Below are 18,975 nucleotides of genomic sequence, written 5' to 3'. Positions count from 1 at the left end.
TCATTAACAGTGATTTACTGTATGTTTTGAATTTGCGGTTGACTGCTGTAAAATAACAGCAGTAGTGCTACTGTAGTTGAATAAAATAGTGTTATAAAAGCATATAAAATGGACAAATAAAATATATCTATGAAATGAAATAAATTTTATTTGTTATGCTTTTAGCAGTGAATGTGAATTGTTTTTCAGCAGTGTAAATAATTTATTGAGAATTGTAGATAGAAACAAGAAAGTGATTATGGATAAATGCTTAACCGTCAAATTTGAATTTGACTTCAAGACTTCAAAACACTAGTGAGTGACGCCAAGATTTCGCTCCTCGGAGTGTCGGGAGAGTGACAGAAGTGGCTACTTGGGGAGTGTAGCGAGTAACTTTCATCAAGTGACTCTATAGCGCTGTGGTAGTGTTATGGACCTACGACATGGGTGACCAGGGTTTGATTCCCCTTTGAGGCAGAGGTGTCCAAAGTTGGCCCGCCATGACCTTTATTTGGCCCGTCATGCCATGTGAGATATGGAAAAAGGATAAACGTCATTCACGCAGATATTCATATCTTTAATTAAACATTTTCTAAATTTGTACATTATTGAAATCAAATGCAAAGAATTTTTTTAAATGTACATGCATACTTGAAAGCGTACAGCGTATGCGTTACGAAACTCAACGAACTCGGGTACTATAGGCTAATAATGGAGAGGTTGAGGCAGTGGCATACAGACAAAAGGAGGTTTAAAAATGATTGGCAGAATGATTTCTTTTTTACAGTTACCATTGAAAATAAAACTGCATTGGTTATGCATAAACAGAGTAATGTTTGCTTATTTATTTATTATTTATTAGAAAATTATCAATTAAAAGAATCAGGGTGTAACGGTGAATGACTCGGAGGAGTGGTAGAATCCATATGCAGAGTTTATTAGGCACACACAGTATAAACAATGGGTAAGGCAGAGAATCGTGGTCGATATGGGCAGACAGTAGATCGATAACAAATAGGCAGTCCGTATAACAAACAAGTCCAAATCACAATCCAAGAGAACAAGGTCAAAAACAGGCAGTAATCATACACGTAGTTAGCAATGAAGGCAATGACAAAACGCTTGGTAGAGACAGTGGTGAGCTGGCAATACTTCGCGCCATCTTAGACTCAAACAGGGGCTTAAGACAGTGAAACACAGGAAGTAGAGAGAGAGTAAGAGCACAGTCAATATTCGGGCGATGGCGCCCTCTGGGCATTGGATGAATGAGTGGCGGGTGTTACAGAATCCCCTCCCCTAGGAACACCTCCAGGTGTTCCTCGTGGTCGTCCCCTTGGTCGTGGTGCTGGACGATTGGGATGAGCACGGTGGAAGTCCCGGGTCAAAGATGGGTCCAAAATGTTCCTAGCGGGTACCCAAGATCTTTCTTCAGGACCGTAGCCCTCCCAGTCCACTAAGTATTGTAGCCGGCCCCCCCGCCTTCTGGAATCCATGATATCCCTTACCAGGTAAGCCGGAGCTCCATCAACATCCAGTGGCGGGGGCGGTTCCCTCTCCTCAGTGGCAGTCCCAGGAGCCGGGTGAGCAGGTTTCAACAAAGACACATGGAACGAAGGAGAAATGCGATAATGAGCAGGCAACTCCAATCTGTATGTAACTGGATTTATTTGTTGCAAAATACGAAAGGGGCCTACATACCGTGGACTGAGTTTTTTGCTGGGTAGCCGCAACCGTAGATCTCTTGTGGATAGCCATACTTTCTGACCCGGTTGATAGTTGGGGTGGGGACGCCTCCTGCGGTCTGCTTTAATCTTCTGAGTTCTGATTGCTCTTTGTAACCTCACATGGGCGCTCTCCCACACCCTCTCGCTTCTTCTGACCCAATCGTCCACCGCAGGAACTTCAGATGGTTCACCAAACCAAGGGAACATGGGTGGTTGGAATCCTAGTACACACTGAAAGGGGGTGAGACCTGTAGATGAATGAGTTAATGAGTTCCTAGCGTATTCTGCCCAAGGAAGAAATTCAGCCCAACGTTCCTGTTCTTGGCTACAGTATGACCTCAGATAGCGTCCTAATTCCTGGTTCACTCTTTCCACTTGGCCATTGGCTTGGGGGTGATAACCTGATGTTAAGCTCACATTAATGTCCAAGTGCTTGCAAAATGCTTGCCACACACGAGATGTAAATTGTGGGCCCCTGTCAGAGACTATATCCTCTGGTATACCATAATTTCGAAAAACATGCTGAAATAATGCTTGTGCAGTTTCCATGGCTGTAGGTAGGCCCTTTAATGGTACAAAACGACAGGCTTTAGAGAATCTGTCACAGATTACCAGAATAGTAGTGTAGCCCTCAGAACTAGGAAGATCTGTGACAAAATCCACTGCCACATGAGACCATGGCCGCTGCGGGATGGGTAGTGGTTCCAGAAGACCAGCTGGAAGTTTTCGTGGTGTTTTGGATCGGGCACATACACTGCAAGCCTGAACATACATAGAGATGTCATTAGATAAATTTGGCCACCAAAATGAATTACGCACCAGTTCTTCCGTTCTTTGAATACCCGGATGTCCAGAGCTCAAAGATGTGTGTACCCACTGCATGACGCGTTGACGAAGGGCCTTAGGAACATATTGCCGTGCTGGTGGGCATCCAGGCGGTGTTGGTTCATTCTGTTGTTGTCTCTGAATCTCCTCCATGATGTCCCAACGGATCGGTGCCACAATCACTGACGGTGGTAATATAGGCCCCTGACAGGTGACCTTTTCCTCAGATTCATATCTTCTTGATAGGGCGTCTGCTTTACCATTCTTGCTTCCCGGACGATATGTTACTGTGAATTGAAATCTCGTGAAAAATAATGACCATCTGGCTTGCCTTTGATTTAAACGTTTTGCACTCTTAATGTACTCCAGATTTTTATGGTCCGTGATCACCTGAAATGGACAGCGGGCTCCCTCCAACCAGTGTCTCCATTCAGCCAAGGCCTCTTTAATGGAAAGTAGTTCCTTGTTCCCCACATCATAGTTCTTTTCTGCTGTTGTTAATTTTCTGGAAAAGAAAGCACAAGGATAAGTTTTACCTGGAGTGCCATGCCTCTGAGATAATACTGCTCCGATGCCCACATCCGAAGCGTCCACCTCCACAATAAATGGCTTTTCAGGGTCTGGATGTTTTAGTATTGGAGCAGTGGTGAAGCTGGTCTTTAATCTGTCAAATGCTGACTGGGCTTGGGGTGTCCACAGTATTGTCTTGGGGTTGCCCTTCAGTAATGATGTGAGCGGGGCTGCAATAGAGCTGTAGTTCCTGATGAACCTTCTGTAGAAATTGGCGAATCCTAGAAATCGCTGTAGTTCTTTGATTGTGTTAGGACGTGGCCATTCAGTAACTGCCTCAACTTTCTTTATATCCATTTCTACTCCATGGTGGCTAATCTTGTAACCTAGAAAATTAGTGTTGGATACATGAAATTCACACTTCTCCGCCTTCACATATAATTGGTTTGCCAATAAACGAGATAAAACATCCTTCACATGTTGAATGTGTTGCTCACGTGTCTTTGAAAAAATCAAAATGTCATCAATGTATGCTATGACATAGTGATTAAGAATGTCTCTGAAAATTTCATTTATGAATGACTGGAATACAGACGGTGCATTACAAAGACCATACGGCATCACAGAGTATTCATAGTGCCCTCTAGTGGTCACAAATGCCGTCTTCCACTCGTCCCCTTCCCTGATCCTGATTAAATTATATGCACTACGGAGGTCAAGTTTGGTGAAGATTGTGGCTTCACGTAGTTGTTCCAATGCAGAGGGGACTAGTGGCAGTGGATAGCTGTTCTTGACTGTTACAGAGTTCAGACCACGATAATCTATGCAAGGACGAAGGCCTCCATCCTTTTTTTCTACAAAAAAGAATCCCGAGGCCGCTGGTGATTTGGACGGTTGGATGAAACCTGATGCGAGAGCCTCTTCAATGTATTGTTCCATTGCCTGTGTTTCTGGTATGGTTAATGGATAAACCTTACTTTTAGGTGGTGAAGTGTTGGGTAGAAGGTCTATGGCACAGTCCCAGGGGCGATGTGGAGGCAGTTTAGTGGCCTTAGTTTTGCTGAAGACTTCACTGAATCCCTGGTATTCTGTGGGAATATAGACTGATTCATTGGTTACAGGGCTTTCAATACTTGTGGTGAGACATGAATAGTGAATTTGACCTTGTAAACAATTATTCTGACAGTAAGACGACCACCTAGTCAGCTCTCTGGAGGTCCATGAAATTTGTGGGTCGTGGATAGCAAGCCATGGATTTCCTAGAACAACTGGATTTTGAGGTGTGTTAGTGACATAAAATGAGATGGTTTCAGTGTGGAAAAGACCAATCTTGACTGTAATGGGAATTGTCTGATGGGTAATACCGTCTCCAATGGGTTGGCTATTGATAGCAGTGATATTAATAGGTGGTATACAAGGCACTAGAGGGATATGAAGTTGATGAACCAATTCATGGTGAAGCAGATTTAATGCGGATCCAGAATCTATTAACGCTGAAACACATTGGGTAGAGCTTGCGTAAGAGAGGGTTAACAGTAGGGTAAAGCATCTATGAAGCAGATTAGTGAAATTAATACTCACTTTGCTTGAAGAGGGTTTATTTGGGCAAAACCGGCACTGATGTCCGGCCTGACCGCAGTAATAACAGAGCCTGTTAACGCGTCGCCGTTCCCGTTCCTCCATGGATGGTTTCGTGAATCCAATTTGCATAGGTTCAGCGGCTTCAGATGGACTCAAAGCAGATGCAGATGTTAACATGGTCAAATGGCTTGTGGGGCTGTTACGAAGGAGGTTATCAATGCGAATGGCCATAGAAATTAGTTGATGCAAATCCATGTCAATATCCTTACACGCAATCTCTGACTGAATCCTTGGGTGAAGACCCCGCTTAAACATCGGCTTTAACGCCGTTTCATTCCATCCACTCTGTGCAGCGATCGTGCGAAAGTCAACAGCATATTCAGAAGCAGTGCGGTTACCTTGGCTGATATCCACTAGCTGCATCGATACGTCGCGTCCACCAGCTGGATACTCAAAAACTTCACGGAGTTGTTTACAGAAGTAAGTAAATGATGTACGTAGCGTTTGATCCTGGTCCCATACAGCTGCGGCCCACTCTAAAGCCTTTCCCGTAAACAATGACATCATGAATGAGCACTTGGTATTATCATGTGCAAAGGCCTCTGGTTGGTTATCAAAATATAACGTGCACTGTCGTATAAACCCCTTGCATTTCTCCGCTTTTCCATCAAACTTATCCGGTAATGATAATCTTACCGTCTCAGGTCGATTGGTGGGTAGAGAATGGATGTACCGTGTGAGATGGTCGTTCGCGGCCCGTAGTGTCGAGAGCTGGGTTTGAAAATCAGCAATCATCTCGTTCTGATAAGCGAACGCGGCCTGTAGTTGTGATATCTCCGCTGGATTCTGGTCAGGCGAAGTATTCTGTAACGGTGAATGACTCGGAGGAGTGGTAGAATCCATATGCAGAGTTTATTAGGCACACACAGTATAAACAATGGGTAAGGCAGAGAATCGTGGTCGATATGGGCAGACAGTAGATCGATAACAAATAGGCAGTCCGTATAACAAACAAGTCCAAATCACAATCCAAGAGAACAAGGTCAAAAACAGGCAGTAATCATACACGTAGTTAGCAATGAAGGCAATGACAAAACGCTTGGTAGAGACAGTGGTGAGCTGGCAATACTTCGCGCCATCTTAGACTCAAACAGGGGCTTAAGACAGTGAAACACAGGAAGTAGAGAGAGAGTAAGAGCACAGTCAATATTCGGGCGATGGCGCCCTCTGGGCATTGGATGAATGAGTGGCGGGTGTTACACAGGGCAACTTTAATTTTAATATAGACGGTTTCGTCGGACGCACGTGATACACGTCTGGATCCGAACCTTACTTCCGGTTTCGTTTTTTTAATGGTCTGACTAGTTGCTAAACTGATCTCTTGAACAAATGCCTCATCGAAAATAACAAATGTTTTGGTTTCCTAGGTAATCTATGTGTTGTTTTTTTGCTTGTTATATAAATAATATACGCTTAAAGAACTTTGTTGTTATTTATTCTTAGCGGAGATTATCTGAAGCTACGTGCAGCCGCTTGTTTATGTTGTTACTGCTGAAACGGTCTATAACAAAGCAACATTTACTTTGTGCCACGGCCCTCAGTCAGGTTTAATTTTTGATCCTTGGTAGGAAAAAGTTTGGGCACCACTGATGTAAAGCTTGCAATGCACTGTAAATCACTATTTTATTAAGATACAAACAGAAAATACAGGAAATATGTACACAAAATAAAAAAAATTCAGGACTAAATGTCTTTTTTAGGCAACGTCTGTGTTTAGAGTGACATCTCTTGGCACTAAATACATCTTGAGCGTTTTTGAGCAGAATGAAGTAAAAATATTAATTTCTTTAAAATTAGAAATTAAGATTACATTTTATTTAAGTTTTAGAGATCCTGCAGTTTCCTGCTATTGCTCAAGTGAAAAGGGAGTTTACCCTAAAAACTTGACACATCAGTTTACATTTTTATACATTTTTTATATACACATTTCCTGTATTTTCTGGATGTATTCTATTAAAGAGACTGAGAAACAATTATATATGATCATTATAACATTGCAGAAAAACAACAAATCAAATTTTGGCATGGTGGCCTAAGACTTTTGCACAGTACTGTATATTTTTTATATATACATATAAATACACAGACATATACGTATACATTTAAGAAAATATTTATTTAATATAAAATTTAATAAAAAATATTTATTTGTTATAAAATATATTTTTCATATAAAATATATAAAAATATAAATAAATATATATTCACGGGTAATTATACGTATACGTATAAATTTAAGAAAACATTTATTTAATATAAAATTTAATATAAAATATTTATTTGTTATAAAATATATTTTTCATATAAAATATATAAAAATATAAATAAATATATATTCACAGGTAATTGTTTCTTAAAAAACATACATGAGTGTGTATTTATATATACATTATAATTACACACAGCACACATAATACACATATATTATCCAAACTTTTATTTTGTATGTGATTAATCCCAATTAATCATTTGACAGACCTAATTTTTTTAGCAGTATGTGTGTTCCCTAGGTTCAAACCAATGAGTTTTAATGCAACGCCGTACCAATGAGCTATACAGGAACACATGAAATGCGTAGTAAGGTCTCTTTGAATAAAAGTGTCTACAAAATGCGGAAATATAAAACGCAGTCTGAATCTACAAGCTGTCTTTTCCTTCATTACGCTCTCATCAGCAAGTTCAAAGCTGTCATCTTTAATATTTCAAGTGGATGATTTTATTAGGGTCAATTACAGCTACAAATGACAATTTCTCGGGCTAAATTGCAATTTTACGTTCTTTTTGTGAGAGAACAATGACTGTGCAATTAGTGTAATGAGCAGCAGAGGAGTGATTCATACTGAATGATGCGTTTCCTGTGTGTGTCTGTGTATATGTGTCTGCGTGTGTGTGTGCCATGCTTGACACTATTTAACACTACATGGGACAGGGCAGAGTAATAATGCCTTTTATCTAATTACATGAGAACTGGTGAGTTCACCGTGTTACATCTAAAATCCCTTCAACCCCAAGTGCATTTTGGGAAATGCATGCAGTTCTACTTGTGACAGCTTGATGGCACTGTTAGCTCATTAAAATAACAGGATAGAGGGCCATAATAAATGCTTGGTTAAAATATGAGCGCTGTCTCGTAAACTGCTACTTGGTATGTAGGCTTCATGCAAGATATAGGTTTTTAATTTCACATGGTTTTATTTCACGTGTTTTACAAGTACGGTCGTAATACCTTGATATGCCACCGTTTCGTAAGCTGACCCTTGAGAAACACTGGAGAAGAGGAGGGAGGAAGAGATTGCAGATATTTTGAAATTGAATACCAAAAGGGCAAAAAGAGGCTGTTGCTAAGGTTTTGAGTGGTTGCTAAGGTGGACTGTGTGGTTCCTTATGGGCCTAATTGTAAAGAGCTCACCCCCATTCTGGTCCCTGGGAATGGCTCAGGCCTACCCTTTATATAATTTTTCATATGCAACCCATTTTTTGTTTTTTTATAAAATCATCCTACATTCTGCACAAAGGTGCTTTATTAAGCTGTACTATGCAATGGAAAAGTGCCATCTGCACTTCAGTAAAGTCGACCACTCGTTGCAGTCTGTGTTGTCAAATTAGCAATGCTCTCTGCAGAACCATAAACCCTGCTGTCTTTAAGATGCCCAGAAGCCTAAAAAGCCACAACCCAACCGAGCCTCCAGTGACCGGTATCTGCTGTCTAGCATTGGCCTGTAAAATTACAACCACCATGGATTTCTTTGGCTCTGCTCTGGCAGAGGGGCTTTGGGAACCGGCGCTTCTGATTGGTTGGACACTCATAGAGAGGCTTATATTGGACAACAGAGGCCAATGCTCTTCTGGAATGAAAGCCACGGGGTATGCTAAGGTTGTAAATACACACACACAGTCACAGATGGATAAATCTCACAACTACACACTCAACGATTCGACTTCTTACGGAAAAACGTTGGCAGGCTTTCGCAGCTATTATGGCATTCTTATTATGGTTTTGGGAAACAAATGAATTCAGAAAGAATCAGAAAGAGTTGGAGCTCAGGGGAAGCAGACGCAGGCACTTATCTTTTTGCAGAGTGCGCAAAGAAATAAGCTAAAATCGTGCGATTACACAGACAAAAGAGCACTTTTAGGTCAAATGTGGAACACGTTGAGGATTATGACTCATTCAGTACAGAATACAAATAAGTCATCACCTTCTCTTTCCCAAAATCCGTTTTTAGTCACAGCAAGGGTCACGACATGCGGTTTACTATTTTGGAGCACATGACGCTGGTGACTCACCGCATTGAGGTACAGTAATGTGGTAAAATTGAGCAGCGAGTCTATTCAAGTTGCAGATGTGAGAGACTGATCCGACCGTCTGTAGCAGATCTGATTCAAAGTCTATTAACATCCTTCAACTCTAATTTAATCGTAAGGGGCGTCTCTCCGGTATACCCAGTTGGTGCTTGACCTGTTTCTACGATTGAACGTTTATGCGCCAGAGTGTCTACGATTTAGTGGCCATTGGGCAAATGTTTTTATTGTATTTAATAAGAATAAATATTTTAAAGATTGTTTACGCTGTAATACAGTTAAAGCAAACAGGGATCAGAGTTTGACACAAGCTAATTTCGCACCAAAAAAGGCAATTTCGCGTTTAAAAGACGTCCAAAAACCCAGCCCAGACGTCTAGGCGAAAACAAGGCAAAATTTGAGCTGTCTAACCATAGTCCAAAAATAAATAAATAAATAAATGAAACCAAACAACTTGTATCACAGCTGACTTTGCTTACATGATGGAATATCAAACATCTCGCAAGTTATTTTGGCAAAACGACATGTACCCAAATTCAAGTTTATTTTGGGTGGAAGTGGGTTACTCCATAGAGGGTTACTCTATATGGGTATATAATTAACCTAGGCAGTGAAATTATGGCTATTGCTTGCTGTGTTAAGTCCGGGATACACTGCACGATTATTGGCTGTCCCAGAAGTAAGATTGCCCTCGTGAAACAATCGCCGAAATTTCTGTTATCGTGGTTCATGTTCGTTGGTCCTATGTCGTACAGTGAGAGAGGTTCAAAGACGGATGTTTTCCCGGTCTTGCGTCCAAAGATAGCCTACGATAGTTTTCTGACAGTGTCAGAAATTCGGCATGATCACCGCACAGTGTGTTTGCTGCTACGACCTGCATACTAGTATTTGTGTACCATGAGCGCATGCTGGTGACGTTGCGCAACGCGTGAAGCTTCCGTGTCATCATCACATAGTCTACATGCCAGTCGTATTGAGTTTAAACGATCCATGTGTCGTATTTCAAGTCCTCTTAAAGCAATACAATAAGACACCTTTACACATAGCCAGGTATTTAGAGAAACAAATATTTCTTCGCCTCCATTTTCAATAATAACATCGTGCACGATACATCGGTTTCAAAAAAATCGAGCGCCATAATAACTATGCCAAACAGCAGTGCAGGGAGATGAATAAAGCCATGCAAGCCAATTAAAATTCTCAGAATCGACACCATCGAATAACACAAGTGACTTCCTGTTCCTTTCAACTGTGAACTTACAGTAGGGCACTCAGATGATGTTAAGCATTTTCTAGCACCTAATGTGACGTTTCAGAACCTAAAACCCTGTTTCTCCCAGTTGACCCGGGAACACATAGGCCCTGTCCCAAATGGCACACTCCGGACTTGTGGTCCTCCTGAGAGTCCACACTTTGATGACATCATAGAGTGCAGACTTTAGGGACCCTTGATGCGTGTCCACGTGGGTGCACCGGAGTCATGTTTTGGGAGAGACTCGAGCGTCACGCCGGAAATAGGAAGGGAAGTTGCCCGTCAGTGTGAACTCCTCCCTTCCGTCGTCGGATTGGTCTGATTGTTTTTTTGCAAGGACTTCTGGGTTGGTAAGTGCACGAAGCCTGCTGCAGTGCGGGCTTCGCTGGAGACAGCATCAAGGGGGCAAAGGGGGTGCTGATGAGCACACTTTAAAGCGTAAAAATGACAGATGGAACACACCCTATGGACTCGTAGACTAAGCGAGCACGCGCAATTTAAGTCCACCATTTGGGACAGGGCCATAACAGGGATTATTAGAAATCTCTACTTTGGCCGGAGGTTTTAGAAGTAATCGTTTTCGGTGATAAAACAGGGTTTTCATGTAAATGAGAGGCCAAACCGCAGGGAAATATCTGTGTCTTTCCTTCGTGTAAATGGGGTATGAGTGTGTTTCTCATTCACAACTTCAGTAAGTCATTTTTTTGCAGAAAATCTTCCCTGCTGTCAAACTCTCAAATACCATTCATGCTTGTGCAAACTTGCTATGTAAAGATGCATTATGCAAGTATGAGGGTATGAAATGGCATTAGATTTTGCATTTATAATACATAAATTTGGTTTAAATATAGACCTGAGAGATACAACAAATCTGGGTTTGTGTTGCTCAACAGGATGACTGTGATTAGATTGTACCATACTAGATTTAAAACCCCCCTAACCTAAAAAAATGCATTTTAAATTTTAAACATGTTTTAGCAGAAAATGAGTCACCAGTGTGTGTGCAGAAACATCCTGTTATTATACAAATCCATATTTTCTTCTTTGTGTAATCTCCTTTAAACCGCAACAGTCACAGAAAACAGGCTGTTGGGGATCCCCTATCAATGTGATGTCACATTGATTACACCCCAACCATTACCACTCACAATTCTTTGATGTAGTCCAAAGCACAATGTTTAAATACAATATTATACTGCTTTATTTCTGTAACAAAACATAAAATGTTAACATTACTTCACTAAGCAAAGCCGTCATCCTCCATTGCTCTGCTAAGAAGCGTCATGTAATCACGGGTTGCGTCCACCTGAGTTGACGTCATTAGCATTCCTGTGGCCATTTGTTGGACTAATTACTTATGAGTGATGTGATATGTGACTGCTGGGGTTAGTAATGGGATTCCTGCTGTTTAATGAACATGTCACACTCCTTTTGTACAAGCAGAAGGAAAGACACTTGATGATGACCAGCAGCTAGCAGACCTGACATGTGCATGCATGCATCTGATGGCTTGAATGCGCATGTGGTGATCATACACTATTGCACTTTAAATGCACAGTTCTGTAAACATAAAGTTCCTTTGTAAGTCACTTATAACTACACTATCAGAAATAAAGGGTCAAGAAATAGTCCCAAGCTGTCAGGGGGCAGTACCCGTAAAAAGGTGAGGTAGAGGTCTTCACAGGGGTCAACTTAGATCTGAAAACTAGAGGTTCGACCCGAGCGGGTTTGGGTCTAAAAGTTTTACGCGTGCCTCAGACACAGGACGAGTATAATAATAGCAACATCGGGTCTCAGGTAATTTAACGCTATCCTGTGAGCGGGACACCTAAGTTTACTTCAATATTTTTCATGTAAATGTTAATATATCACGACAAACTATATATTGTTGGAAAGGTCTAAGAATGTAATTTTCATATTTCAAAACCTTTTAGGAGTAATAGTAATACAGTTACTGTAATTTATTCATTTGTGACAAGAGTATGCAGCAAACCTCACAGCAAACCAACACAAGACCAAAATTAGGTTTCTAGACGAAACAAAGAATGACAGAGTTATATTAATTTCAAGGTGTGCATCACCTTTTCACCACCCCCCAACTCAAAATGGCCTGGCCAGTTAAAGGGTTAAAATGAATGTGTTTCTGCCGAACAGACCCGAGCAGACCCGAACTCTCTCGTGTGTGTCCGTTAATGTCCTTTTCCAACCCCTCCTCTGTTTGCCAAGAGCGCTTGCGACATCGTGTGGCTGGCAGTAGGTTAACTCTTTCCCCGCCATTGACGAGTTAACTCGTCAATTAAGAATTTTTTTTCCTGCCAATGACGCTTTCCTGACAAGTTTTTTTGGTAATCTGTTATTCCGCTTTTATCCACTAGATGGTGTTCTTAGCCAATTTATAAAAAACTAAAGCAAAAACAAATTTTACACTGCAAAAAATGACTTTCTTACTTAGTGTTTGTGTTTTGTTTTCAGTAAAAATATCAAAAAATTCTTAAATTAATCAATTTTCTTGATGAGCAAAATGACCTAGACAAATAAGTCTAGTTTTTAAACAAAAAATATAAACTTTAAGTAAATTAGTGCTTAAAACAAGCAAATAAATCTGCCAATGGAATAAGAAAAAAATTCTTGAAATAAGTTAACTTTTTTCATAAACACTTAATTCAAGAATTTTTTTCTTATTTCATTCGCAGATTTTTTTGCTTGTTTTAAGCACAATTTCGCTTAAATTTTATATTTTTTGTCCTTATTTTCCTAGGTCATTTGGCTAATCAGGAAAATACATCTTAATTTAAGAATTTTTAGATATTTTTAATGAAAACAAGACAAAAACACTAAGTAAGAAAGTCATTTTTTACAGTGTACAAATTTTACACTGCAAAAAATGACTTTCAAAAATACTATCTAAAATTAAGATGAACTTGATTAGCAAAACGACCCAAGAAAATAAGTCTAGTTTTTAGACCAAAAATATCAAATTTAAGTGATTTTGTGCATAAAACAAGCAAAAAAATCTGCGAATGAAATAAGAAAAAAATTCTTCTCTGCCAATGTCTGCCAAAATCTGCCAATGGGTTAAGCAAAAAAATCTTGAACATTTTTTATAAACACCAAATTCAAGAAAAATTTGCTTACCCCATTGGCAGATTTTTTTGCTTGTCTTATGGACAAAATCACTTAAATTTGATTTTTTTTGTCTAAAAACTAGACTTATTTTCTTGGGTCGTTTTGCTCATCAAGAAAAAACATCTTAATTTAAGAATTTTTAGATACTTTTACCGAAAACAAAACAAAAATACTAAGATATTTATACTTGAAAATCATTTTTTGCAGTGTAAATTCTGTGTATGTATTGACAATCGTTCTGAATCTGATCTCTAACAAAATTCCTTTAGAAAAATGCAGTTATTTCAGCCTTTTGCTCAAAATTTGATCTTTTTGAAGAAACCTACACATATTAAATGAAGGTAGAATGAAAAGGTTTTTTTTCGGTTTTGTTTGTTCGAAAGCAGAGGGTCTGTTCTTTTATTTGATATATTTGTGTGTTTATTTATTTATAAAAGAAAATTTTCCTGCAAGGCACTTTGTAAAAAAAATGCTGGCGGGCAACTTTTGTTGGTGGGGAATGATAAATTTTCTTTGAGACATACCGTCAATCAATTTTAAATGTACATTTTATCATCAGATAACAAAGGAAGATAAATTATGAATTGGGCCAAATTGGTTGCGAGGGCACCGGGGTTTCTTTCTACTTGAGTGGTGCATGCGGGGCTGCTGACTTGCGCACACGTAGGTGCCGTTTACATTCGGGTCCAGTCGGGTTAAAAAAATGCCACTGGTTAGGGTCGGACTCTGGTCTAATTTATTGGGTTTTATGGTCGGGTCTTTCTTTTAAAAGAAAAAAATGTATGCATGTCGGGTCCGGGTAAAAGTGATCCGGGTCATTTCGGGTCGAGTACATTTCTTTGGACCTGAGAAGACCTATACTTTGAGGTACTAATATTAACTCTTTAGTTGCATTTACTGTAGGAACATTTGGCAAACACAAAATCAAAAGTAACTAATATTTTATCAGTAACCATGAGCTTTTGCACAGCTAGCATGATGCTTTGTCAGTTGAGCTACAGGAACATACGATAATAAATGTATGATTGTTTCTGTTTTATTTTTTAAAATATGCACCTGTCTTCACACACAATAATGCATTTGTGGCCTTCTGTAAAACAAACTCTCACCAATGGCTCTTTATGGCATTTGCAGAGAGCCATTGTATTAATTTTAAGAGAGAATCTGGGCAGAAGAGGATGCATTCATCAAATCTCAATGCTTGCGCATATGGAAAACGATCGTGAGCCATAATGACGGCGTCATCCGGAGCTGCAGTGTCAATAAAGCCGATCGTGATAATCATTACGATCGAAATCAGTGCTAATGGTGGCTGCTAAAACTAAAATTCAAATGGCAATCATTTTCTTCGATGTTGTTTTCACTTTGAAGCCTGCCATGATGACACTTAAAGTTTGATTTATAGATCTAAGCTCTCCGTTGATTAGGTTAAGCATTCACTTCATACGTGTCGAGTCTCCATGGATGGATTTTTATAAACTCTCAAAGCAACTCCACACACTCTTACCCCGAGTTCTTAGCAACAGCAGGAGGCATCAACAGGAGCTGGTGGTAAACATACTTTTTTGACAAGGGCACTCATGGTTTGCAGCATCTCTTTGGGTTCAGAAACATAGAAGCTGTCGCTGTTGGTGTCTGAATTCAAGAAGGCCAGAAAAGTAAGTGTTGGTCAAAATGCAGTCATTCCTTTGAACTCTCAGGAGTCTACAAGAGAATGATACTATCACAAAAATACAAATGTTTTATTTGTATTTCCAATGCAAACACATATTGAGGAAAACAAACCAATGGGTGTTCAGGTGTGCTTTTTAGAGGGTTTAGGTGGTAAGTGCTAGCAACACCAAGGAGATGCCACGAATACATTTGGGAGGCACTTTTATCCATTTTATCAGTATGTGTGTTCTGTGGGATTTACCCATGACGTACACTACCAAGTGAGCAGCAAGAACGCTCCATTACAGTAATAAAATCCTTAATATTTACAGTAATACTCTTAAAAGGAAGTCAAGCAGGCAAGTGGGCAATAAACCTTAGAAGTATCCCATTGTGGCAGCACTTAAGACATTAGGTTGAATTCGAACTATTCCTCTGAGCATTGTGTCTGCTCCAGGAAGTGCTTACGAGGATATTTCATGCCTTAAAGAAGCCCTGTCATCGTCAATTAGGACTCAAAAAGGTTGTGGCAGATCGGAGTGCAGTTAAACGTGTGCTTGTTTCTCCCGACTGGTGGTCAACGATACTTTTAACAGATCGCTGAAGACCCCCAGGGGAAGAAGGCTTGCCAGAACAAGCTGCGGATTCCCCACCACACATCTTTTATTCTCTTCATTAGGACTGAAGATGAGTAAACTGCATTTCTGCAGCTAATCAAGGTGAGATGAGGAGAGGCAGTGAGGTGAGACAGCAGATATTGCCACCCTCTGTTTCCCAGAACCCCCCCCACACACTCCACAGAGCTGTTTTACATTCACGCTGCGTCACCTGGCAGAAGATACGCTAGTCATGTTGCGACTGAGAACAACCGCTATCTTTCTCAAGCTACACACTGCTTATCAGGAACCATTTTTTTGGAGTAGGAATTTCTCACATCGACTTTAGGGTTGTTATAGGTACGCAGATGGGTTTTTGAAGTACCATAAAACTTGAAAATATTCTTCTACAGCATCAAGGAGCTGAAAAGCTTCTTCTGCACACTTAAGGAATCTTCACAGGTTTGGGTCCCAAAGAACCTTTTAGTCAACAATTCAGTCAAAAGAACCATTTTTCTTACCTTCTTATAGTCTGTAGAACCTTTTCCAGTGTAACCTTAATTTTTAAGAGTGTGCTTAAAAGTGTTAACCACTGGTTTCACCTCAATACCTTTACCATTTTAGTGCAATAAATGTGATGATGTATTTTGGGGTTTATTGTAAAATAAGCAAACTCAAACAGACAAACGTATTAGCCCATAAGTATACGTGTTGTGGCCCATACGAGACCTACATAAGACCTAGCTGGGTCCCATCAGACTCCTCTAGGCACCAAATGGGAGCTACCTGATTAACCCATATGGACCCTATATGAAGCCCATCTGGGCTAAGAGACCTTCATAAGACCTAGCTGGGTCCTTTCACTAACCCATGTAGACAGACTTCTGTAGGCACCAAATGGAAGCTACCTGGTTAACCCATAAGGACCCTATATGGAGCCCACCATCAGCCCATCTATGCTAACAGACCTTCATAAGACCCAGCTGGGTCCTTTCACTAACCCATGTAGACAGACTCCTGTAGGCACCAAATGGGAGCTACCTGATTAACCCATATGGACCCTATATGAAGCCCATCTTGGCTAAGAGACCTTCATGAGACCTAGCTGGGTCCTTTCACTAACCCATGTAGACAGACTCCTGTAGGCACCAAATGGGAGCTACATGATTAACCCATATAGACCCTATATGAAGCCCATCTGGGCTAAGAGACCTTCATAAGACCTAGCTGGGTCCTTTCACTAACCCATGTAGACAGAGTTCTGTAGGCACCAAATGGGAGCTACCTGGTTAACCCATATGGACCCTATATGGAGCTCATCATCAGCCCATCTGGGCCAAGAGACCTTCATAAGACCCCGCTGGGTCCTTTCACTAACCCAGTGTTTCTCAACTCCATTCATGGAGGCCCACTGCTCTGCACATTTTCTATGTCTCTCTCACCTAACACAATCAGTTCAGTTCATATAGATCTCTACTAATGAGCTGATGCTTTGAATCTGGTGTGTTAAATGGGGGAGGCATGCATGCTGTGCAGAGCAGTGGGCCTCCAGGAATAACGTTGAGAACCACTGCACTAACCCATGTAGACAGACTCCTGTAGGCACCAAATGGGAGCCAATTGGTTAACCCATATGGACCCTATATGAAGCCCATCTTGGCTAAGAGACCTTCATAAGACCCAGCTGGGTCCTTTCACTATCCCATGTAGACAGACTCCTGTAGGCACCAAATGGGAGCAACTTGGTTAACCCATATAGACCCTATATTGTGCCCATCATCAGCCCATCTGACAAAATTAGCTTGGTCTCAGTTGGGGAGCCCATGTGGGCCCCACATATTAGCCCAAGTGCAACCTCTTTGGGCCCCACATAGGTGTGTTGGATGGGTGAAAGGTTCTCCTATGACATTCAAAGAAGCTGAAAGGTTCTTCAGTGACATTCAAAGAACCTGAAAGGTTCTTCATTGACATTCAAAGACGCTGAAAGGTTCTCCTGTGACATTAAAAGAAGCTGAAAGGTTCTCCAATGCAATTCAAAGAAGCTGAAAGTTTCTTTTATGACATTCAAAGAAGCTAAATAGATCTCCAATGACCTTTTAAAAAGCTAAAGGTTCTCCTTTGTCATCCAAAGGTGGTCTTCTATGGCATTAAATTAAATATATTTTTCTATAACATTGCATGTAGCTAAATACATTTCTTCAAAGGGAGCCTAGTACTGTTGGATGCTTTATTAATAAGAGTGCACGTCTGCCAAAGTTTTTAAGAGTGTTGCAAAGTTTCAACAAACATAAAACCCACATCTTTTTGTTCAATCGGACCAAATAAATTACCATGATGTTTTAAAACAGTTCATTTTCAAATGTAAGAACACCCAGTGGCTTTTCATCATCAAAAACTGGAAGCTTGAAGAAGGATAGCAGGGCTTTTAAGCTTTGTTTATACTGCGGGATTCTTTGATCATGCAGCTTTGTTTTTGTTGATTGTGCTGGTAAGGGCAGAACCCACAGAGTTGGGTCTGCACCACAGAGCTGAAGGAGAGAATACAAGGAGCGACTGCCAGGATAACAGAAACTTTAATTGTCCGGGTTCTGCTGGCACTGGACTCTTTGGATCTGAGCTGAATGGAAAAGGTACTTTGGGTTCAGGGGTGAGCCACACACCGTGCGCCTCTTCATTCTTGTTTTCTTATTTTCATTGCTTTTCTGTCCTGCCAGCATTTCCCAGGATGCATCTGGAAAGAAATCAGGCAGAAATGCATGAAAAAACAAACTGGTATAGCAAAACTTTAGATCTGCACAAAGGAGGTGGATGTTTAGACAGAAGTTAATTTTTCAATGCAAAAACAAAAATAATAATGGCAATAATTTAAACTGGGATGCACTGGGATAGCACCCTTTTAAAAGGTCTTAATATGTACCATTTATGTACAGATATACATTCGGTTCCAATATGTACCTCTGAGGTACTAATATGAACTCTTTAGGTGCAACAGGTGTACTTTTTGAAAGGGTACCATCCCAGTGAAAGCTAGGACTGCATTTTTGATCCTTTTTTCTGATCGTGTACACTAGATATGAATGAATATTCGTAAATATTCATACTTGAGGATTCTGAACTGTTATGATCAAACAATGGCAGTCTCATTCTTGCTGTCACTCTTGGTTTACCTCCTCCCTGTTTTACCAGATCACTTTTCGCCTTGTCTCTCCATATCAAATCTTTCTGTGTGGCCACAGGCTGATAGTGTTTCAGATGGTTTAAATGCTTCATTATCTTTTATTTTAACAGAGATTACAGCAAGCCTGTGTTGGAAAGGCTGCCTGTCGAGTCCAGTCTGCACAGCTTCATTAGACACAAACTTCTTTCC

This window comes from Misgurnus anguillicaudatus, chromosome 6 (assembly GCF_027580225.2).
Source record: "Misgurnus anguillicaudatus chromosome 6, ASM2758022v2, whole genome shotgun sequence".
Taxonomy (NCBI): domain Eukaryota; kingdom Metazoa; phylum Chordata; class Actinopteri; order Cypriniformes; family Cobitidae; genus Misgurnus; species Misgurnus anguillicaudatus.
Note: the sequence above shows the minus strand (reverse complement) of the source record.